Raw genomic sequence first — 25274 nt, 5'->3', positions numbered from 1 at the left:
GAGCAACTTCCCTAGGGACCACAAGAGAATCTGATGCGCCAGTTTGCATAGTGGACGTGAACGCAGACCCACTTGATGATTTATATAGGATAGTGGTTCCCAAACCTGTCCTGGCGACCCCCGGACACTGCACGTTTTCTCTGTCTCCCTAATCAAACACACCTGGTTCAACTCATCAGCTCATAATCACATGAGTTAATGAGCTGATGAGTTGAATCAGGTGTGTTCGATAAGGGAGACAGAGAAAACGTGCAGTGTCCGTGGGTCGCCAGGACAGGTTTGGGAACCACTGATATAGGAGACCACCGACGTGTTGCCTGTGCGAACAAGCATGTGATTGCCCCTCAGGTCTGGAAGGACATGTCTCAACGCACTGAAGACCGCCATCATCTCCAGGTAGTTTATGTGCCACGAAAGATCATGACTCCTCCAAAGACCCTGAGCTGAGCACCCTTCCATTACCGCTCCCCAGCCCGTGAGAGAAGCATCTGGTGAGAGCGAAACTCGATGGCAAAGAGCTTTTAACACTGGACCCTGGGATAGGACCCAATATCAAATCAGGCCCAACAGCCTTTGAAACTGTTTTACAGTGAGTAACTGGCCTAGCTTTATCTCTTTTACAACTGTGAGGATCGAAGTGCCATGAGCAGGCGAGAGCATGGCCCCCTTTGTCACTGAATCCCACGACACCAGGAAAGGTGGTTCTCTGTGCTTGAGAAAGTACACTTTCTTGGCATTCAACCCCAATTCTTTCATGTGTGCGAGAACGAAATTTCGATGCCGAACTGCCAATTGTTCCGACTCTGCTAGGATAAACCAGTCGTCTATGTAGTTCAGAATACGTATGCTCTGCAGTCTGAGCGGAGCTAGAGCTGCATCTATGCATTTCGTGAAGGTGCGGGGTGATAGAGCTAGACTGAATGAAAGAACCCGATACTGGTAGGCTTTGCCCCCTAAAGCGAACCTTAGGAACTTCCTGTGTTGTGGAAGGATGGAGACATGGAAGCAAGCATCTTTGAGATCTATCGTGACAAACCAGTCCTCGGATCTGATTTGAGTCACGATCTGATTCAACGTCAGCCTTTTGAATTTAAATTTCTGACTAAACGATTGAGAAGACGACAATCTAAAATGGGGCGCAACCCCCCATCCTTTTTTGGAAAAATGACATACCGACTGTAGAACCCTGAGTTCTCTGTTGGCCGGAGTAACCAGCTCTATAGCTTCTTTCGCTAATAGTGCTTTCACTTCTTGTTCCATCACCAGAGCCTGCTCTGGATGTACCACTGTAAGTAACACCCCGTTGTAGCGAGGTGGACGAGGACCGAACTGGATTCTTTATCCTTTTTCTACTATATGCAGGACCCACTGAGATATGTTTGGCAGAATCTTCCACTCTGACAGGTAATCTACTAAGGGAACCAGCCTGTCGAGGCTGGCCTCTGGTGTAATAAAAGTCGTAACTTCGGTGACCTGGAGCATATTGGCAGGAAATACCCGATTTGACTGACTTTCGACCCTCCTCAGAGGGCGCGAGTCCGACGCAGCACCGTTTTTTTTGAGACGCTGAATCGGAAGCTCGCTGGAAACCGCTGCACCCCGAGGCAACGAGGGTGGCGCGGTTGGCAGAGCGGCCTCCTGAGAGTACCGATTTGGGACGGGCACCATGTACTGAGGTAAACACCGTTCCACTCCGGAGGTTGCTGTAGGCGTCAGGACCTCTTCTTTGCAGCCGTCTTCTTCGCAAACAGAACGTTCAACACTCTCCTTCTGCTGTAAGGCAAATGGTGGTCACATCAGATATTGACTGGTTTCTGGACCTCCCCAATACAGTAAAACTGCACATTTTAGAGTGGCCTTTTATTGTGGCCCGCCTAAGGCACACCTGTGCAATAATCATGCTGTCTAATCAGCATCTTGATATGCCACACCTGTGAGGTGGATGGATTATCTTGGCAAAGGAGAAGTGCTCACTAACACAGATTTAGACAGATTTGTTAACAATATTTGAGAGAAATGGGCCTTTTGTGTAGATAAAAAAAAATCTTAGATCTTTAAGTTCAGCTCATGTAAAATGGGGGCAAAAACAAAAGTGTTGCGCTTATAATTTTGTTCAGTATATATTGCTGCCACAATAAAGGCCCATTAAAAATGTTTGCGTGCTTTCTTCTTTCTACTTTTTGTTCACTGAGGTGGAGCTGTGATGAAATATTGTTCTTGTAAATACTTTCCAGCACTTCAGTAGCCTAATAAAAGTGTGCATCGTACGTATGGTCCTCGGCAGGGATCAAAAAGGATTTAAATATTGTAGTTTGAAATGATCTCTTCTTGTAAACTTAGATATGTGGATTCGAACGGCAGTTAAACGACCTTGGTGTTCGTCAAAAAACAGTAGCCTAGGTAATTTGGCCGGAGATGTTTACGCGGGTAGTGGGAGAAAAACACTGATATCGCCTCGGTTACGACTGTAACCTCGGTTCCCTGAAGAGGGAACGAGACATTGCGTTGATTGACGCTAAGGGAACGCTTTGCGTGATGATGTATTGAAGCACATGTAAAATCAGTCCAATGGGCATGACGGGACGTCAGAAGCGTGTGACGTCATGAACCAGGAAGTATAAAGCCGGTTCAAAACCCAGCCACGACAGCTTCGCAGGGTCTGAACAAGTCGCTTACAGGCACGCAGGAGATATGGCAGGTGACGCAACGTCTCGTTCCCTCTTCAGGGAACCGAGGTTACAGTCGTAACCGAGGTGTTCCCTTTCAAGTGAACTCGGGTTGCGTCGATTGACGCTAAGGGAATGTCTATACCAACACCACCATAGCGAGAAGTGCCTGTCCAGTGTGAAAGCAGAGCGAGCAGCACTAGGACGTGAGCACACGGGACCCTGGTGTAGAGTCCAAGTCCAGAGCATAAAATCTAACGAATGTGTGAGGTGAGGACCAGCCTGCCATCATCACAAACGTCCTGAAGAGGAACTCCTGACAATAAGGCCTTAGAGGCCGCCATACTCCTAGTTGAGTGAGACCGAACGGCCATAGGTGAAGGCTGTCCGGTCGACTCATAAGCAAGTGAGATGGCTGCGACCACCCACTTGCTCATCCTTTGCTTAGATGCAGGGGACCCCTTGTTAGGGGGTCCAAAGCAGATAAATAACTGTTCGGTTTTATGCCACAGGGCAGCTCTGTGGGCGTAAGCATCCAACGCCCTCACTGGGCATAGCAAATTGTGCCTTTCCTGGTCCGCATCCTGGAACGGAGGAGGACAGAAGGCCTGCAGCACTATATATCGGGCCACATTAGTGGGGACCTTAGGAACATAACCTGGTCTAGGATGAATTAACGCTTTAACCATGCCAGGTGCAAATTCCAAGCACGAGGGTGCAACCGACAGAGCCTGAAGATCTCCTATTCTTTTAAGGGAAGAAATAGCGAGGAGGAACAGAGTTTTTAAAGTAAGAAAACTAGCTGGAACCTCCTCCAGGGGCTCGAAGGGAGCCTGGGTAAGGCCTTGGAGGACAATAGCCAGGTCCCAAGTCGGTACCCTAGTGCGTACAGCAGGCCTCAGCCTCAGTGTGCCACGTAGAAAACGAGATACCAGAGGGTCTTTACCCACAGACATTCCACCCAAAGGAATGTGGTAAGCACCTATGGCCACCACATAGACCTTCAGAGTGGACGGGGATAGACCTGCAGTGAACCGATCCTGCAGAAACTCAACAGTCTCTGAAACTGTTTTTCACAGTGAGTGACTGGCCTAGCATTATTCTTTCCACAGCTGATAGGATGGACTTTATGCGACAGGCGCGCCCGCATAGAATTCCACACTACCCTTAGAAAAGTGGACATCTGTAATGGAGAATTCACACTCTTCTTGCCGTTTAGCCGTAACCCCAGCTCTTTCATGTGGGTGAGAACAACATTTTGATGCCGAACCGCCAACAGATGCGACTGAGCTAGAATTGACAAATTGTTGATATAGTTCATGATGCGAATACCCTGAGGACGCAGTGGCTGAAAGTGCGGGGTGATAGTGCTAGGTCGAACAGAAGAACTCGATATGGGTATGCTTTGCCCCCCAAAGCAAATCTCAGGAACTTCCCGTGATATGGAAGGATGGAAAAGTGGAAGTATGCATCCTTGAGATCTTTCGTGACCGACCAATCCTGATCTGTGGCACGATTTGTCTCAACATTTTGAACTTTAGTTACATGACGGAAACGTACAGAACTATTAAAATCAAAATGGGACGCAACCCCCCATCCTTCTCTGGAACGATGAAATACTGGCTGAAAAACCCGGTGTCCCTGCTGGAGGGAGGTACATATTAAATGGACCTTATGTCTAACAGGATTTTCACTTCTTGTTCCATTACCAAAACCTGCTCGGGGCTCACCACGTGGGATGAAAGCCCCTTATGGTCTGCAGGACCTAACGAGAAATATTTGGCAGTAGCTTCCACGCTGCCAAGAATTCTACTAGAGGTACCAGCCTCTCGAGACTGGTTTCTGGATTCAGTTTTTGTTGAGCAATCGGCCCATCGCCCTGTAATGGCGAACCGGCAGGGAACGACTGAACTGACTGCTCTAGGACCCTCCTCGGAGGGGGCGGGCATCCCAGGGCCACTACGTTTCCGGGTGGCACCTGAGATATGTGCTATGTAGCGACTACGAGAATGAATCAAACACAATTGAAGCTTTTATGTGATTGTTCATACATAATCACACAAAAGAGGCTTCACATTCCAGATTCAAATCACCAAACCCAGAGCCATAAATCACCCCTAGGCTCCAGAGAGTCTGTAACCAAAAATGCTTTTTTATTGTTTAACTAAAGGAAGAACGTTGTCAACGTTTTATAATTTGGCAAGACAGATCTGTTCCGAAATGGTGAAACAAGAGGCCCTAACAAGAGGTCACCTGACCCCTGCGGCTAACAAACTACGTCTTTCTTAAGGACAAAGGTCCCATGAGAGATGAACAAAAACAGACTTCAGCAGGAACTATTCCTGACCTCAGACTGGAAGGGCTTAAACCCCATAAACTTTACACACTAACACACTTTACATATCAAAATCCATAAAACTCATCCCAGAACAATTATCGATGGACTTATAATCAAACATCATGCAACTACATAATTCTATGTTGTTTCTACAATATATGTGTTTGTCTAATATGCTTAGATGCCATACAATTCATAATTGTTATAAATATTAGGTGTGTGAATGAAAGTGTGTCCTGCTTCCTGTCGGCAGGATCGTATGTTCTTCTTGGCTTGATTGAAATCTGGGTAAAATGTTTTGTATTCTTATAATAGTAATAATGGCTAAACTGTGGCCTCTTGTTCTCCCTGCTAGCTCTGGAGAGCAAGGAGATCACAGATAACGCATGATTTACGATAAGAAGAAAATAGAGCCACCTCCTAAATTAAGCCAGTGTCTAATTGGCCAGAACTCATCCTGGAGGTTGGACAAACTTTGAGTTTAAAATCTTAGACCCGAACACAGAAGCGCTCTCTTCTCTCTTTTCTCTGCTCTCTTCTCTTCTCTCTCTCGGAAAAAGTCTCGGCAGAACAAGTCGGGTGGAGCAGATGATGGTTATAGTAACCATGTAGACGCATCGAGACAAATGACCCAAATCAAGATCAGGGTTTAAAATAGCTTCATCCAGGCCATCTAACTCGTCTCACTTTCCTTTCTTTTCCTTTGTTTTCCTTTCCGTTAAAAGTCTCGGTTCTAAGTTAAGTTTTGCTGCAAAGTTTCTTTTAAACGTTTCGACTGCAACGCGCTACCAACTTCAAAGACTTTCATCCATCCGCCAACACACCACGTGATTGGCTGCCCAAGATCTAGCAGGCATGAGGAGACCGCAAGCCAAGCAACGGACCCGGGAAACCCCTTTATACCGACAAAAGGGAATCCCCAAAGCAAACCGAAGACAAGCAAGTAGCCTTCAGACTCTTAACTGAACTGGTGCATTAATATAAAATTGAACAACTTGCCTAAGAAACAATATAAGGGTTAAATCGATGATTGATGGTTCGTTCAGGTCATGTCTTTTAAGTGCATATAGAAACTTGGGATCTCACCATCTGACTCCTAAAACGATACTCGGTTACTGACGTAACCTCGGTTCTCTCTAGAGAGGGAACGAGTATTGCGTAAGTTTAGCTTACGCTACGGGAAAGATTCATCTTCTCGAGATATTGAAGCCAAAAAAATTATCCTTAATTTTGTATTCATTGTCAACGCAGTGCATTCATCTCGCGTGCTCATTGGCTGCCCTGCGGGCAACTGCTGCAGCCTACCAGTGAGCCCGGCGTGACGTCACGCCCAATGAAGGGCGCCCGCGCCTTCATAGCGTCACAGCCCGCCGGAATGGGCGTGGCTTAGCGTTTAAAAGTAGGTGCTGTAGGCTGACTTCTCGGGTTTTTCGTCGACTGAAGCGATGTCGCTCGTGGCGCGAGCACGGCCGGTTACGCAATACTCGTTCCCTCTCTAGAGAGAACCGAGGTTAAGTCATTAACCGAGTATCGTTCTCTTACGAGAGGTTCTCTCGTATTGCGTAAGTTTAGCTTACGCTACGGGAACACTTTGTCAACGCCGTGCGTGCCAAGCATCCACCATGAGACCCCAAACTTTCAGGGGAACCCCATAAGTGGAAAAAATAAGGTGGCCAGCCACGCGGGCCATTACTTGTACATAAGCACACATAGGGAATACAGAGCAGCGCGCCGTCTGTATAGGCACATGGCACATACCCTACTAGTGCAGCTCAACCAGGAGAGCTGAGTCACGTGAGAGTGATCTGAGCAGGAAGATCTGGGCAGAATACACCTCTCCTTCAAACTGACAAAAGTTTAGCCTGCAAGGCAGGAACTTCTAGGTTAAAAAACCTGACAAAAGTAGACGGAAAGCTCCAGCCCGCCGCTACACATATGTCATGGATAGAAATCCCACTGGACCACGCCCACGACGAGGCCACGCCTCTCATGGAATGAGCCCTGATGCCCAGAGGGCATTGCAGACATTTTGACGCGTAAGCAGCTGCTATAGCGTCCACTATCCATCTGGACAGGCTCTGTTTCATGGAGGCGAGACCCTTGGTGCGCCCACCAAATGAAACAAAAAGCTGTTCTGAACGCCTGAAGGAGGCGGAGCGCGTAATGTAAAATCTCAGCGCCCTGAGAGGTTAGAGGAGATTCACCTCACCTTCGCTGTCAGATGCTGGCAGAGCTGACAGCGAAACAACTTGCGCTCTGAATGGAGTGCCCATCACTTTAGGAACATAGCCATGTCTAGGTCTGAGGATGACTTTAGAGTCATTCGGCCCGAACTCAAGACACGACGCGCTGACAGACAGCGCATGCAGGTCCCCCACACGTTTTACTGACGACAGTGCAGTCAGAAAGACGGTTTTCAGTGATTGATATTTCAACCCCACGGAGTCAAGTGGTTCAAATGGAAAAGCTTTCAGGGCCTCGAGGACCAATGAAATGAAGCTTCAGCGCGTCCTCGACCGCTATCATTTCCAGACAGTTTATGTGAAAACACTTCTCTTGGTATGACCACTGGCCGAAGACCGGTCTGCCCTCGAACAGCGCGCCCCAACCCGAGTTGGACACGTCTGTCGAAATGACTTTCCGATAAGAGATGGTACCCATCATCACTCCCTGCTGGTACCAGTCGGCTACTAACCAGGGCTGCAGAGCCGCTATCACCGTGATTTTCTGGCCGCCAGAAACCCAGGCTCGGCGGGACGCGCGAGTATTCAACCAGCATTGGAGCGGGCGCATGCGCAGTAGGCCCAGCTGAAGCACAGCTGCAGCTGATGCCATACAGCCCAACATCCTTTGAAATGTTTTCAAAGGGAGAAAGCTGCCCTTCTGGAAAGATGCGGCTAGGTGGCGAACACGGCTCGCATGCGCCTTTGTCGATAAACGAGCCGTCATGGTCACCGAGTCCAGTTCTATTCCTAAAAAGGAAATTGACTGGCTGGGCAGTAATGAGATCTTGGTCCAGTTGACCGTGAGACCCAAGCTCTCCAGGTGACTGAGAAGCACTGTTCTGTGAGATAGCAGTTCTGTCTCTGACTGTGCCAATATCAGCCAATCGTCCAGATAGTTCATTATTCGCAGCCCCTGACTTCTCAGGGGGGCGAGCGCCGCGTCCATGCACTTCGTAAATGTAGGTGGTGCTAGGGACAGGCCAAACGGCAGGACGGTGTATTGATATACCTGACCGTCGAAGGCGAATCTCAAAAATTGCCTGTGACAGGGTATTATCTGAATCTGAAAATAGGCATCCTTCAGATCTAGAGAAATAAACCAGTCCTTCGGGCGAACGTGCGCGAGGATTTTCCTGGTCGTAAGCATTTTGAACGGTCTTTTCGCAAGCACTTTGTTCAAATGTCTCAGATCTAGGATAGGTCTGAAGGCTCCGTCCTTCTTGGGTATGAGAAAATATCGGCTGTAAAAACCTGACTCGCTCAGAGAAGGCGGTACCTTTTCTATAGCCCCTTTGCACAGCAGCTTTGCTATTTCTGCGTGAAGTAGGTGTGCTACTTCCGCATTCACTATCGTCGCGGTCCGGGCTTGAATGCGCGGGGGACGGCGAATGAATTGGAGTGTATAGCCCTGCTTTATTGTGCTCAGCACCCATTCTGAAATCCCTGGGATAGTTTCCCACGCAGCTATGTGAGCCGCTAGGGGGCGAATGGCCTCCGGGTTCAGATCGCCGCCATTTGCGGGCTTGTGAAACTGAACTGGAGCCGAAAGCGCGGCGCGCGCGCTCTCGGTCCTGGGCAATGGCTGCTCGCTGAAAGCCGAAACCGGCTGATTTATGTGAGATGTCCCAATCATAAGCGATAGGGAACATTCTTTTTTCACTTTTTGACGCGCGAGCAGCGCTCCGGGCGGAAAAGCTTCCTGTAAGCGTGAGCGCGGGCACGAGACTTACAAGTGTATTTGACGCCCCGATCATAATGGATGGGGAGTGTCTTATTAATGCCCTGCGTTTTGTGATAAGACACTTAAATGTGCGGGCGGAGCCCGGGTGAAGGTTAGCCAATGAGCACGCGAGATGGCCTGCTCTAGGTCTGCTAGCTGCTGAACTGCGTTGACAATGAATACAAAATTAAGGATAATTTTTTGGCTTCAATATCTCGAGAAGATGAATCTTTCCCGTAGCATAAGTTAAACTTACGCAATACGAGAGAACCTCCCGTAAGAGAACTCATTCTTCCTGACTCTCTTTCTTTCTGCAACTCTTATGAGTGTGTGTGTGTGTGTGTGTGTGTGTGTGTGTGTGTGTGTGTGTGTGTGTGTGTGTGTGTGTGTGTGTGTGTGTGTGTGTGTGTGTGTTAGATATTAGTTTTATGTGTTAGTCTTATAATCAATAAAGTATTGTTTGTATTTGAAAAGAGAAGCATTACTTGTGTTATGTGCTTACAAATTTATTGTCTTGAACTGCAATCTAAGCTACCTATGCTTTTACCCTTGAATTATTTCTTAGCTGTTAGCTGGGAATTAGTCTTTCTTGGCCAGGAAGATATTATATTTCCTAGAATTAATAATTGTTTATGCTTTCCGTTCAGTGGATGAACTGATAAAATGATCATAATTATTGATCATAATCCGTTATGAATAATAATTAGTTATATTTATACGGGCGTATAAACGCTACAGCTCGCTGGAGACTGCTGCGCCCTGTAACACATGAGGTGGCAGGGTAAGCATAACGGTCCCCCGAGGGCACCGAAGGGAGACGGGCACCATAAAATGAGGTGTTAACCGCTCTGCTTCGGTGGGGAACTGCCCTCGATGGCCTGCGCCCTCGGACGTCAGGCCTTTTCTTTGCAGTTTTCTTGGAAATAATGACGGTCCTCAGATCCGTCTTATCCCTTGTAGCCTGCTGTTGAGCACGCTTTCCGTGTCCCCAGTCTTTTTGTGGGGGAACACGGGAAGCCATGCTCTGTTTTTGTGTGGCACGGTTTTTAAAAGTTTGGGGCTGTTCCCGCTCAGCAACCCCGGAGACATGAGTCTGGCGAGGGAGAAGTTTTTGGAGGGCAGCCGTTTCTTGTATGGCTGACTCCTGAACCCTCTCGACGATCGTGTTCACTGCGTCGCTGAAGAGGCCAGATAAACAGATAGGCAAATCCATAAAAAATGTTTCCTCATTTTCTTTAATATTGCTCAAATTGAGCCGGAAATGTCTCTCAGTGGCCACCAGGGCTGCCATAGACCGGCCGATAGAAATAGCCATCTCCTTGGCGACCCTGAGAGACAAATCTGTGGGTCGACGCAGTTTGCAAACTGCGTTTGGGCCAATAGCCCCGCCCTTATTAATGTCTCCTAACATTTCAGCCTGGTAAGCCTGCAGCAGCGACATTGTGTGAAGACATGCTGCAGCCTGACCAGTCGCTGAATGAAGGCCTCATTATGCTTCTGCGTCAACTCCACGGCGTAGCTACGCCGTCACTCCTACGGCGTCGTGGCCGTTTTATGGTTCTCCGTCAGGTTGAGCTGCATCGTGGTGCATCTGACCAATCACAGCCCTTGTTGTCTGCGTCGCCTCGACGCGTAGTTACAATTTTTTGGAGGTGCACGTCGAGCTACGGCGGAGGGGTTCGCGGCGACGCAGAGGGGTCTGTGGGGGTACGCCGTCGATTCGACGCAGAAGCATAAAACAGGCATAAGCCTTACCCACCAAAGCTGAAATTACTCTAACTGGTTTGGTGGGTAATAATGTGGCTTTAATGGGTTAGTTCACACAAAAATGAAAATTATGCCATTAATGACTCACCCTCATTCGTTCCAAGCCCGTAGGACCTCCGTTCATCTTCGGAACACAGTTTAAGATATTTTAGATTTAGTCCGAGAGTTTTCTGTCCCTCCATTGAAAATCTATGTACGGTATACTGTACTTGTCCAGAAAGGCAATAAACACATCATCAAAGTAGTCCACGTGACCTCAGTGGGTTAGTTAGAATTTTTTGAAACATCGAAAATACAATTTGTTCCAAAAATAACAAAAACGAGACTTTATTCAGCATTGTATTCTCCTCCGGTTCTGTTGTCAATCCGCGTTCACGAGGCCAGTGACGCTGCTGACGTAAGACGCTGCTGACGTGTTATCTGGTGCGTCCGTGTATTCCTTTAAGGGAAGATGAAGATTCAGGGGAGAGATAGCTTGCGAGCGTCTCTTCCACCTTCGGCATTTCCCCATTTCCGTGCTCTTTATATTGTGAAATAGAAGAGTAGTGTAATGATTGTGCACTGTACATTCTATATAACACAGGTTTCTTCCACGATCTCGACACCTCAGTGTGGAGATCGGGAAAAAACGGAAGGCTCAGGCGTTGAGATTGTAAACGAGAGGACAGGAAGCGTTCGTCTAGATTGCTTTTTAAACGAACGTCCTGCTTATCTGCCGGCCAATCGATATGTAATCTTTCGACCGCTCTCGCTACAACCTTAACAAGCTCCTCAAAAGCATGAGACTGAGGTGGCGAATCCTCAGTATCACGAGCATAAACACTAACAACATCCAGTCCCTCGGAACTGGATAGCTGTAGTGTTTGTGCCTGTATCAGGGTGGAAGAATCCGCAGCGCGTGCTTCCGAACCCTGATACAAGTCATTAGATCTGTCAGGTGAAGTCAGAGATAAGGCAGAGCCCGTCTCTAACCCCGCTGACAGATCCATTTGCGAACCCCAAGTCTGAAGTCTTCGCTGTGCCTCGGCAGCAGCGGGACCTGAGCCTTAGGGAACGCAAGCCTGGGCGTCCTCGTTAAAAAACGCCAGGCGGGATCACAAGGAAACCACAATACAGTGCTCACAGTCAGCGCCCTCGAGCGCTGACCGTGCATGCTCCTCTACCAAACAAACAACACATAAAGTGTGTGTGTCCTCACCCGTTAAATAACGCGGGCAGGGGTGCACAAACACTCTAAACTGCTGCTTGCTCGCCATAGTCTTATCCACAAGTTTCCTACGTCCCATGAGGCATTGCGTCAAAAGTGGGCGCGACTTCCGGCTCGAAGTAAACAAGCAGGAGTTGACACTCATTCATTAATTAGTTGACCGTCATTCAAGATTTAGCAATCCAAACTTAATGATGTGGGAACACAACCTCAACGAAATTAAAAGGGGTGATATAAATGTACCTTTACCATCCGCGGTAGATGGTTGGGAGGATGACGTGAAGAAGTGGCCTCGTATCACGTATGGTAACATTTCTAGCTATTTTGTAGATTCAGTAGCCTGTGATGGTAAGGCGATGAGCAACCTGAAAAGCTCAGAGGCATATCAATATCTACACAGTGATAAAGTCGGTCGAGTGTTGTTTAAGGACGTGGGAAACGACCTTGCGTATCTAAAAGCTGACATTGAGCCGAGCCAGAGTTTGCACGTAACACATCATAAGGCTTGGGTGCTAGTTTGAGTGGCAGGTGAAGTACAGACAGCGGGGGATGTTCATGTATTGCACGGCCAGGACGCTCTTGTAGTCATGCAGCAGCACTTTTGTGGAAGGTCATTAAAGTTAATACAATTAAGGGCACAAAATGTATTACTGTATTGTGTATTATTGTATATATTTTTTTAATTAATAAATGTACTAAACTGAAATGTTTACTGTGTGTCATTCATGTTCTGTATGTGTTGCTTCACAGTAGCCTTGACTTAAAATATTTATTTATAAAAAAATACACACTGAATAAAAACATATTAGACACTTAGTCATTGGCTTTTGAATTTATTAATAAGAATAAATTAATGTGTCATTTGCAGATTTGGTTAACAGTTGTATTCAGAACATTTCATTAAATAAAAATAGCAATACTATACTGTGAAAGTACACACACTTCTCTCTTTTGCAGAATATTACGAGATTGAAAAATATTAAGAATTTAAATTTACACAGCAAAAAGAAAATAGCTGTCTATGAAACAAGAACTAAAAGAAAAGGTGTTGGTATATCAAGGCAAGGCAAGTTTATTTATATAGCACATTTCACGGTACGTGATGTCACACCATACGGAGCAGAAGGTGATGGTAATGCACCAAAAAGCTGGTTTGTAGGGCCCTATGAAATCCGTTTTATTTTTTCCCACATTCCAAATTCAGTTTTATTTTGTTTTCATTTTTCTGGCCTCCCATTTTAATGGTTAAATAACATTTTAGTAATCAAAAACGTGTAATTAATTGAAATCATGAAACGTATGTAATTTAACAATAATTTATTAACATTTTTAAATAAATTACATTTTAAGGGCTCTATAAAATAGTTTTTTTAATGGTTTAAATTGTAATGACCAATTATTTAAAATGTAGGCCTAATGATTTAAGCAAAACTTTCTTCAAAGGTTAAAACCAACCTTTTATTTTGACAGGTTGCCATGTAGCTAGACCTTTGAGTCTCTGTTTTGTTTTGTTTTTTGATATGACGATAGTTTTTCTCAAATCAAGCTAAAATGCTGCTAAAGTGACTCTCAGAGAGGCTGTGTAGATGAAGTTCATCGATCCATTACTGAAAATATCGCAAGCGTCATGGGTGCTTAGTGTGTGGTAAATGAATCCACGCGTCTGAGCCATTCATGACACGCAGAACATGCATGATTCCTTTTTAAATAGTCTTTAAGCGGTTTAATATTCACAGACACTAGTCTATATCGCGATTTTATTTAAGTTTAGGCTACTTACCTTCTTTTCATCCAAGATCTGACAAATTCCGTGAAATTCCGCGTTACACAGTAAATTTTGTTTTTATGCATGGATATCGCAATTCAGTCCATGTTTTCCGTATTGCGGTAACTTAATGAAATCATATGGCCCTATGGTTGCCAACCACCGTAAAACAAGAAGAAGAAGAAGTCACCGTCACTAACTGATCCAGCATCAGTGATACTTAGCAGTTGTATTTCCGATTTGAGCTTGAGCTTTAGAAATGCTTGGAAAAATGTAACGTTAGCTTGTGTGGACGCTACCGCACTACTTGATCAAAAAAAGAGCTTTGCTACTGAAAAGCTATTTGATTCAGAAAACAGCGACGCTACCACCACGCTACTGAGAAATGTAGTTAAACCAGTAGCGTCACTACTTGTAGCGACGCTACTGCCCAACACTGGTCTTATATATATATATATATATATATATATATATATATATATATATATATATATATATATATATATTATATAACAGACAACACCAAATAACAAGGACAATTTCACATAGAGCGCTTGTGAAGACACAAAAGCTGTCGCGGCTGGGTTTTGAACCGGCTTTATACTTCCTGGTTCATGACGTCACCAGCTTCTGGCGTCCTGTCACGCCATTGGACTGATTTTACATGTGTTTCAATACATCAACACGCAAAGCGTTCCCTTAGCATCATACGACGCAACGCGAGTTCCCTTGAAAGGGTATCTGGATTCGAATGGCAATAAAATCACAGACTAACCCCTGTAAATGTTTAAAATACCGTACGACCCCATGAGAAACAATTAGTGTCCGAATAGGGCTAAACTGACAGTATGCTTTCACTGGCCTTTGAAAGGGCTCCGTGGACAGCACCGTCTTTCATTTAGCACTACTATTCGCTGTTTCGCTGCCATAGTTTGAGCAATCATTCACAATCATTCCCTTTAATTAGACTCCTAAGCCTTTACCGCCTAATGGTTTGCCAGCTGATTTACCTTTGGTTAATATAATTAAAAAGCTAACAACAATTTTATTCGGTGCATGAAAACACTTGAATTAGCCAAATTGAACACTGTGTGTATTAACTTCAGAATTATATTCACATTCTGAGATGTAAAGAAGTATTTTTTTTTTTGCAGTGGAGGCCACCTGTTAACAGTGATAAGGCAAAGCTAAGAATGGCCCAGACCAACCTTCCGAACGTATAACTTACAGAAGGTAGACTTAACTAAGAACGTTTCTGGAAACACGTATTAACGATAAGGTACTTAAGATAAGATAACTTAAGGACGATGGAGCATTAAGAAGATTTCGGGAAACGCAGCCATATTCATTAAAAAGTGGTGCAACTCAGTCATTTTAGATTATACTCATAATGTAATTGAGAACGGATTATAAATAAAAATAACTGACTAAAACCAAACAGATAATAAAAAGAATATCTTTTTAGCAACAAACAGAGAATTCTTTTTTATTTTAGGTATTAAAAATGCTATATCCTTCTCTTAGTTGTCTACAATGAAGATGAACATCCCTGCAAGGTCGCTGTAATGGAAATCTTTAGAATGAAATGACTACAGGTGTTGAGAACTAGCCGAATAAACATCATTCAAAATTTCTTAGAACATGCATTTAACTGAGGAATTGTATCAATTTCTACAGGTGCGCTTTAATGACCTATATTATCATGTTTCCTTGTGTTTTGCAGTGGAGATGACAATTAACACATGTAAAATGAATTTGCATGTTCTATTGTGAATTCAACAACAAACTTAGTTTGAAACCCACTTAGATAGTCAACAAATTATTAATCATCACAAGTTCAACAAAAGGGCTAAGTTAGCTTGTGCAAAACAATTGTATTCTTATCAAAGTGATATTAAAGTAATATGCCAGGTTCAGTACACTTAAAGGTAGGGTAGGCAATGTTTTTCAATCAACACTTTGTGGTTGTAACTATTCACATCCTGATAGCAATCAAAAATAGAAATGGTCTAAATATTCAAATGTACATATTTGTGGAAATCTCAGTACCAACATTTTTGTCCAATCATTGCATTTGGTCCGAATGCAATGATAGGATGTCCTACCTGCCTGTCAATGTGTATTTCCATACCTCCGCACACCCTGCTCACGCAGTCATCACATCATCAGGGTGTTCCATGAGGCTATGTAGAGTAGAAGATAGTCACCCAATGCCACAAACAAAAAGCAGCCTTTTTACCTTTTACTCTTCCTCCTGAACCAAAACAACAAGCTTCTGCTGCTTGTAATGTTGTAATTACCGTAATTAAGAGATGGTAACCCGTGACGATCTACCAGGAGCTGTTCACGTCCTCGGACTCAGAATTATGTGTTTCTATGGCAACACTATCAGCGCTGAAGTCTAAAGTTTTTTTTACAATTGCAACACAACACTATAAACCCCAAAATTACTTGAAATTATTAAAACAGCTTCACAGCTCAAATAAACAATTTTAACAGAAGAGTTAATCAACATCATAAGCTTCACATTTCCTCAAAATAAATCAACTACATTTGCTTCCATTATAAGGATTTTTCCTTTTTTTTCCAGTGAAAAGTATTATTATTATTATTATTTATTTAATTATTTCTTTCTAGTTGTTGTTGTTGTTGTTGTAGAAATCATGCCACAAAGGCTGTTGACTGAACTTTTGAACCTGGATTGAACCCAGAATATCCTTTTAATATTAAAGAAATTTATTTCCTCAGAAAACCATCAATTCTCCATTGCCATCTACAACTCCATATAGCCAACCATCTCCAGGCACATAAACTTAAATTACAACTAAGAACAAGAACTAAAAGTAAAACCGAGCTCAAAGTGAAGTATTATTGAAGTTGTTTTGAAAGGTTAAGTTGATGAGATTTGGGATCTCTCAAACTTGAGATCTCAATGGCATTTGAGTCAACCATGTTCAGAGGATAGATTCAAGTGTGCACTTTGGACTCAGGGCATCTGTTCAGTTCTTTCATTTACAACCTGTGCAATTGCAATGAGCTTTGGCTGTCTCTGCTGGAAGCATGCAAATGAAGCTACATTCTCTGAGATATTTCCTGCTCTTCATCTGTGTCCGCAGGGTGGATGGAGCGTTGTCTGACTGTTTGCAAAAGTGTGTATCTTGGGTGAGAGTTGATTACAGGGTTGTATTACATTTTTTTACAGTAGGATCCCACTATTTGTAATTCTAGTTCTTTCAGGCTTAACTTCAAGTCATCGCTGAAACCACATGCAAAGTCTGCAACAGGAACCGATAAGCCTCACATCCTCCTCTCTCTGCTGACTAATGAGCTTTTACTCTTAATTAGCTATGTTATTCTCTAACCCATGACAATCAACAGTATCTTTTATTGTGTGCCAGAGGGTAAAAGGTTTCTTAGCGAAATAATGCGTCTGGAAGTCATAATTATTTATCCGTGCTTCGTTTGAGAACAAAAGGATGTGTACAAAGAGATTTGTGGTATGTAATGTATCAAAGAGAATATCCCAGGCAATAAAAGAAATATGAAATACTAGCTTATATCAGTCCATGGGACCAGAAGGGGGAAAAAGAATGACAGCCATTGTGTTGAGTGTTAAATGCAAATCAAATATTCCCTCTTATCTTGCTGTCACAATGAGAAATGGACCTCTGGGAACAGACAAGCCATGAAACTAAAATAATTGTCAGATTCTAGATGAAACACTGAACATCATAATAAATGGTATCAATTTGTTGTGAATGTTCAGGTACATTATAGCGTACTGCCGATAGCAAACAACTGATCTTGTCTGTTCATATGCACAAAAAAAAATGCTTGTTGCATCCTCTAAAGTCCATAAATGACAATCTTTTAAATATGCATATGTGTTTGCACATTACTCAGAGCATTATTTAAAAGTTAAATGGATGACCTAAAGTATTATGGGAAAAGCAAACAAAGAGATAAAGAAACACAAGAAAGAAAAAGAAAGAATAAATTTAGCATTGTTTGCTCCCCAACAGACACATTTAAAACCAAATGTCCCTGAGAGCATAATGCTTCTATGGACATGCATGGCACACATTTTAATATGAGAGTTTGAAAACACTCAGTTCATGTCTCTCGGGTGCAATAATTAGTCTTTTATATATATATATATATTGATATATATATATGTGAGTATTTATAATTGTTATACAAATCTATATTAATAAATCCTTTGACTTTTTAGGAAGCATGAACAACAAGGTAGACATTCTTTTGATCATGCATATAATCATTTGTTTGGATGATCCATGCAAAAGGCTATAACTTGTGTTTTACGAGTTGTCCAGTTTAAATAGCTATTGCTAATCAGGTCAGGACATGTATGCAAAGTGTGAAGGTTTATAGTAAATCAGTTAAACATAATAGCTATTAAACAGAGGGGTGACTTCCATTAAATGTCCGTAAATCCCAACAAAGAATTGATTATAGGTTAGAAATAAACCTCACAGTAATAGTGCACCAAGTGATGTTCACAATTCTTCAGTATAATTGCTGCTTTAATTATTGCCTTTTTGATCATAAAATTCTTAATTTTACATTTTTATTTGGCCACATATCAGAGAAAGGCTGAGCGCAATACAGGGAAAAAAGCTGCAATTAATCTCAGAAAACAACCCATGGTCCTCTTTTCTCATTTCAGCCAGACATAGAGTCTCCTCTAAACAAAGGCCATTACGAAAACAAAAGCCTTCCAAAGTACTTTGCATTTAAACTTATAGCCATAACCTAAAACATTTATAGAAATCTGAACGATTTAAATGATCTGAATGATGCTGGGTACATAAAGTTGTTACCATATTCAGAGTTATGATAAATCAATTTTGCACACCTGACACCATGTACAACACTGTCCACGTTGAAAGTAAGAATTATGTGCAATGCAACATAATGCCAGACAATTAGAATTAAAGATTTCACAGGATTTTGACCTTTCACTTGACGCTTACCACTTGTTAGGACAAAAACACAAATTTCAAGGGAAGTGAATGCTTGTGGCTTTATTGTGTCACTTTTGGTTAGGACCAAATGTGACACTGAGGTAAAGACACATAGTATTGTAAAAATCAAACAAATTCTATGCATCAAGAAATTCCCGATGACAGCTGAAACCTTTAAGCAGCATTGCTTTCTTGCATTTCTCTTATTGCTTGTCATTTCGTACACGCATCAATGTTTTTGTTTGCCTAGTTGAAAGGTGTCATGTCACATCTTTACCTTCTTTTCAACTGCATACTCCCGAGGGTCTCTTTGTTTTCAAGCTCTAATCAGAAAGCCAATGTTCTTGTGCCTGTCTTTTCACACGTTTGTCTCATTGAAATCTCAGCATCAGGATGGATTCAGTGATCCTGCTCATTATCATAAAATAATGGGCTACGGCTCACCATCATAAAGCTTCGCTTCTGTTCGGGCCTGTCTGCTTGCTGCATGTTCAACCAATCAGTCGTTGCTGAGAAATTTCTGATGTGCTGGAATTGCTGCAGAAGGGCCTTCATGCATGAGTCATTCATTAATTTGAGGACTTGTTAGGGAGCCACTTTACCTGCAGACAGCCATTTGAAGAAAAAAAGGCCCCATTGAGGCATATTTACAAGACCAGGAAAGGTTTCACCAGCTCTCTTGGGCTATCATCCATGGCTATATCGCACATCAGTATAAGATGAATGAGCCATTGAGCTAGCACACTACTGGATGCTGATGTTTGCGCTTATTTGTGTAATTGTCCGTGTGTGCGCGCTAAAAGGTCTTTTTTTGTCTTTTATGTGGCCGCCAAAAGCTCTAAATGGTGTTTTTGGAAAATGGCAAAAACTGTGCCAGCGGATAGCAATGATGAGAGACAGCTGGGCTACAAAGGCACACACACACTTAGTTAGACCCTTCACGCAGGGAAATGTGAATGCAGCATTTAGATTGTCAGTGTTGTGGTGCCAGTGACTGTTTTGCAAAGACATCCACTGTGCAGGGGTAACAGCATTCCGCAGTAACTGATACATAAGGTTTGTGTGCCTTCATGAACTACAGTAAGAAATGTAGTTTCCTGTGCAGTTAAAAGATCTATTGTCTGATCCAAATAATTAAAAAAATACTCAAGAACTCAATTCTCTTTTGTGCCACTAGTGGCACTGAAATAAGACAGTTAACTTAGATTAACAAAGACAAAATAATATATATTTTTATTATTATTATTATTATTATTATTAATTTTTATCCATAGTAATTGCATTCTTTAAAGGTATAGGCTAGGTCACCAAAAAAAAAAAAATCTGTCATTTTCTCAGCTTCATATCATTCTATCAATTCCTTCTGTAGAACATAAAATATATTTTGAGATTTTATTTTATTTTTTTATTTTTTTATCAGTGATCATACCAACATTGTTTTTAAATATCTTGTTTTGTGTTCTGCAGAAGAAAGAAAGTCTTTGGAAATACACGAGGGTGAGTAAATGATGACATGATTTTAATTTTTGGTTGAACTATCCACTTAAGAGCAGAGACTCTATCAGAAAGATGATTTACAGCATGTCTGTTGTGGATAATGAAGAGTCATGAAACACTATTCTGCCAAAATCATTGGCTTTTTCTGCACTCTCTCCATTGCTCAGAGACATGGATAATGGCATAGAGGTTTCAACTGTATTGTGCACTACATACACCACATATTTCTACATCAGAACCCTCACTACCCAACTGCTGTCATGTGAGGAACTTTTTTTTTCTTCTTCTTCTTCTTTGCATTATGGTACTGGATTTTGCTGTAATTAATTGTAATTTACTTTTAAAGCAATTCCAATTAAGCTGTATGATATTTTAATAACAGGTGCAGTTGATAATGACACAAATTTTAGCAAAATATTAGCAGCTGTTTTACCTGGCAGCAAATTGTTATGTCTGATTTTATAGATTTTCTGTAAGCATACAACTTTGTAAGGTATAGTAATTCAAGCTTGCTTGATTTTTTTACACATTGACATTATCCATCACTGTAATTCTTAACTGTTAGAAAAATGGTTCATGGGTATTTTATGCATCACTGGCAGTTACAGAATCAGCTAAAGACTCATTAGTGTATAGAATATTAATTAAACGAAGTAGCCTATAACCCTAATAGCATGTAAGCTGCATCACAGGTGCAAAAAAAGTAATGTAAAAAAAATAATCAGTATTTTTGTCTTCTTTCCAGAAAAATATCTGAACCCCTCCCCCATATTTACTTTAATAAGCAGCAAATTTAAGCAGCTCGTTTGAGAAAGTTTAAAAAAAGATTTCGGCAGTATTGCAGAAATACCAGCATGGTGTGTGGAGAGAGAGAGAGAGAGAGAGAGAGAGAGAGAGAGAGAGAGAGAGAGAGAGAGAGAGAGAGAGAGAGAGAGAATCATGGCATAAATACATGAATGGTCCAGAGGGATCACAGTTGTTACTCGTGTAAGGAGTTGTGTAGACTTGATGAGCTGCTATATGCTCTTCATTCATGAGAACGATGTGACGAGCATGTTGCATTTGTTCAAAGTTGCCCCGCTGCAGTACGAGGCAACGATTATATTTGCATTGCATAGTCAACTGGCAACAATTTAAACCATGTCCACACGACTAGACCAGCATTTAAAAAAAGAAAATAAAATAAAAACTCACCACAACGTAGATCAGTGTTGAAACTTCATCCGAACAGGTCCCATTCTTCGCTGAATCTGTTCTTTTTTTTTTCTTTTTTTTTCGATATGTGAGTATTTAACGGGCACCAGCGTAATACCCACGGAAGTAATGAAAACTGTTTAGCGAAAATGGACGAAAGGTCGCTCGGGCAGCACCTATTTTAAATTGGTGCTACTTCACTATAGTCCAACTTCGGTAACAAATCGTCCCCATTATAAAGCGATGGTTATCCGTGTAGTGATCTGAATTGTTCCTTGAAGAAGAAATAACCGCATTTAGTCAAACAATGCCGAATATAAATCCAATAGCAGACAGTTAGAAACAGACCGCAGCTATCAGTTAAAGCGCGTGGCTCAGTTTAAAATCCGCCAACGGACTGCGACACTGATGCTTCCTATTTTTGAAGTGCCTGTGGATATTCCTCTATAAAGTCAGTCCCATCACATACCTCTGGTTGACCCTCCTACTCTCTGCATCGTTGTCCGTGTGTGAGAGAGACAGAGCCAAATTTCAATGGATAGATGCTGGCAGACGCGAGCGCGCGCCCTCTCTCACCAAAGTCACATGCTTAAAACACAAGTAGCCCTCTGTAATGGCTTTTCGGAGGACATGCATAAAACCCGAAACGAGGGTGGAATGATAAACAGGCTGTTACCAAATCTAGAGATCCCTGTGATTAAAGAAAACGATTTCCTATTTCATTCTCTTTTCTTCTTCTTCTTCTTCTTCTTCTTCTTCTTCTTCTTCTTCTTCTGCTTAAGCTACTACTACAAATAAATATCCACTGGGTCAGCATGCTAGAACCCCATGCCATTTATTTGTGCAGGCAGTGTTGGGGTGTTCTCGTTTTCTAAATTAATAATAGAATAGAATAATTCGTATAAGAATTGTTATTCAAACAGTATTATAATTCACTGTAAAATAATGTAAATTCTACAGCTAAAAAAATGCCACCCATGGTTGTCATTGCCATAAAAATGCTGTGACAATGTTACAAGCATATGACATGTTGGTTACGGAATATGTTATAGTCATTAGTCATTAAATCATATAGTTTAATTCTAATTTAACAACCAATTTGAGCTATTAAAATGTGTTTGTTATTGTAAAATGTAGTTTTATAGCACAACTGTCCAGTAGAAAGCCAGAAAGTTTATCAAAATTAATTAGCCTCTCCAGCAAATTTAGTTTCTCATAAAACAGAGCACAGTGTTATGTCAAAATGCCATAAGGTAAACATGAACTAAATAAAATAACATGCAAACATTTCAATTTATATAGTTGATAAAAAAATTATGATGATTCGCACAGGGAATTCTGGGAATGCATATTACCTATACATTTTAAGGCAATCTATAGATTTTACTTAAAAAAAGAGAAAATTATATTTGATTGTAATATGTATTGCATTGCATTGATTAATATGTATATATTTAGTCTATAATTTATGAGGTATGTCATACTTTTTTTTACTTCTAATAACTTTGTCACTAAAAATATTTTACAGTAAAAAATAAAGTTTTTAATTTATATATATATATATATATATATATATATATATATATATATATAATTTACTGTTTGTGGTAAGGTAAAAGTCAGCTAATTAACAGGTCTTTGCTGTGGCATTTACACTGCATTTTCCAACATTTTTTACAGAGTGGCACATAAATGTATCACCTGATTCATTTTAGGCATGTGTGGGTGCAGAAGTCTATCCCTGGCATAAAGCCCGGATATATCTGTGCAGTAGGAGTGATTCAGACTGAAGTGGCAACTAATAAAAATCATACTTCTGATTCAGTCTGTTACAACAATGTCCAAATTTTACTATCAGTATAAATCAGAAAAAGACAAGAGATATTTAAGCAGCAGGAGTTCACTACAGTCATGCTTTGATGTAGAGCCAATAGGATTTCAGACCGGGAATAACTTATTTATTTTTTTGGCGTTAAAGTATTGGTTAAACCCAATGCTGACTCCAATCAAAATGTCTCACTAACCATGGACAAATGCAGCACAAATCCATTACAGAGGTTGGCAAAGTGAGATTTTTTGTCTTCTGGCAATCTGCTGGAACACGCATCAGTCCTGTGGGTGTTATCAGGGAGCTGATTGTGATGGATTAGATACATGGGCAATGTCCAGAGTGGACATTCTCTGAATGCAACGCTGTGCTGGAACTGTCCATGGTGCTGAAGTGCCACAGAGCCATTGGATTACATACATCAACTTTTGCGATAGTCATTCATTGTATTATGTATAGGTGTAGCCTAATCAATCAAAATAAATATTTCTACAGACCCAATAATTGATTATACATGTCCAGTACATAAAGACATCTGTGAACTTCAAGGATTAGAGTCATAGCTCTTGGGAAAGAATGTAACAGATGGAATGTTGCATTTCTGCCAATCAATCATTCAAAGGCCTCTTAATGGTGTTTCTTACATTTTCAAGTGTAATCAAGTGCAAATGGCTTCTCAATGTTCAAACTATAGTACCAACTATGATCTATCCTAATGCGTAAATTAATAAAATAGTGCCACAAGTGGCTGAAATATGTCTACTTGGCAGAGTTTCAGTAAAACCTGTGGATATGCATTTATGTTTGTTGGCATATTAAAACCTAACTTGGTTTGGGTTGTTGGTATATTAAAAATGTCATGGTTACTGAAATAAACTTCATTCCCTGATGAAGGGAACGAGATGTTGTGACGATGTACTGACACTATGAGTGGCACCTCCGACACTTCAGAAAAGGCTAATGAGTATTGGCAAGTGGAATTTGCATGCCACTCCCCCGTCATATGGATATAAAAGAAGTGGCGTGCATCCACTCATTCAGGTTTGTGCTGAAGAGTAGAGAGTGTGCCCCGGCCATTTCAGCGGGTAGTTCATCACTGTGGCAGGAGGGAAACAATGTATCGTTCGCTCCATCAGGGAACAGAAGTTACATCAGTAACCAAGATGTTCCCTAACTGTCAATCACTTTGACGCTGTGTCAATGTACTGACACTAGGGATCCCTACTAAAAGCACCAAAACCACTGAACTGAGCTACGAGGTTCTGACGATGCAGAAGTCGTCAAGCCTGCCCAGCTCCCATCGTAAGTTGTGTAGTCCTTCGTACCACTCTGGGACTGAGAGGACAGTACTTACAATAGGAATAGGTCACTTCAGCCTAACCTCCTGGACCTTTTCTGGTCTTGTTCTTGTTTTGTATTTTTATCTACAGCGGTTGCAGACCAGACCGCTGAGGAAGTGCTCACTCTCCCATATGGGAGAAAGAACACCACAGAGACAACATCCTACCTGAAGGGAGGTTAGTATGTGGAAAATACATTACATGGACTTAACACGCTAGAAGTACCACACATGGAAAATGTCACAGCAGTAGGTAAAAGTTGCTGTGAGCAAGCTGAGCACCCAGCAAAGTTGCCCGCAACTTATCTGCTTATAGATGACAACACACAGGACAAAGCTGGCTCCACCCGGAGATTGTAGAATCTCGTGAAGGTATTTGGTGTCGCCTGCAAATGTCTATTAGAGAAGAGCGGCATTTAATGAGAGGGTCCTAAGCTCAACTGACTCCAGTGGCTCAAAAGGAGCTCCCTGTTGGCCCAGCAAGACTACAGTGAGATCCCATGAGGGAATAAGGCGGAGCCTAGGAGGATTCAACCTCCTGGCACCTCTGAGGAACCTGATGATCAAGTCATGCTTCCCTAAATACCATCCATTGCATCGTCATGTGTCACTATGTTGGCCACATACACTTTCAGGGTGGAAGGGGACAGCCAACCTCCAACCGCTCCTGCAGAAAGAAAAGCAATGACCTGACTGTGCATCTCTGGATCTTCCCCACGGGAAGCACACCAGTTAGCAAACAG

General features: G+C 42.2%; 1 protein-coding gene across 1 annotated transcript in view; it reads right to left on the bottom strand.

Annotated features, from left to right (window-relative positions):
- Positions 1 to 22050, bottom strand: part of brinp3a.2 (bone morphogenetic protein/retinoic acid inducible neural-specific 3a, tandem duplicate 2) — a 69925-nt gene extending 47875 nt beyond the window's left edge. Inside the window, exon 1 of the mRNA XM_077198493.1 lies at positions 21365 to 22050. The gene's annotated coding sequence lies outside the window, so the exon portion shown is untranslated. The remainder of the gene's footprint in view (positions 1 to 21364) is intronic.
- Between the last annotated feature and the right edge of the window lie 3224 nt (positions 22051 to 25274).

The sequence above is a fragment of the Siphateles boraxobius genome, unplaced genomic scaffold (assembly GCF_051911475.1).
Source record: "Siphateles boraxobius isolate OS27281-9 unplaced genomic scaffold, OSU_SipBor_1 41, whole genome shotgun sequence".
Classification (NCBI taxonomy): Eukaryota; Metazoa; Chordata; class Actinopteri; order Cypriniformes; family Leuciscidae; genus Siphateles; species Siphateles boraxobius.
Note: the sequence above shows the minus strand (reverse complement) of the source record. Positions and strands in the feature narration are given on the sequence as shown.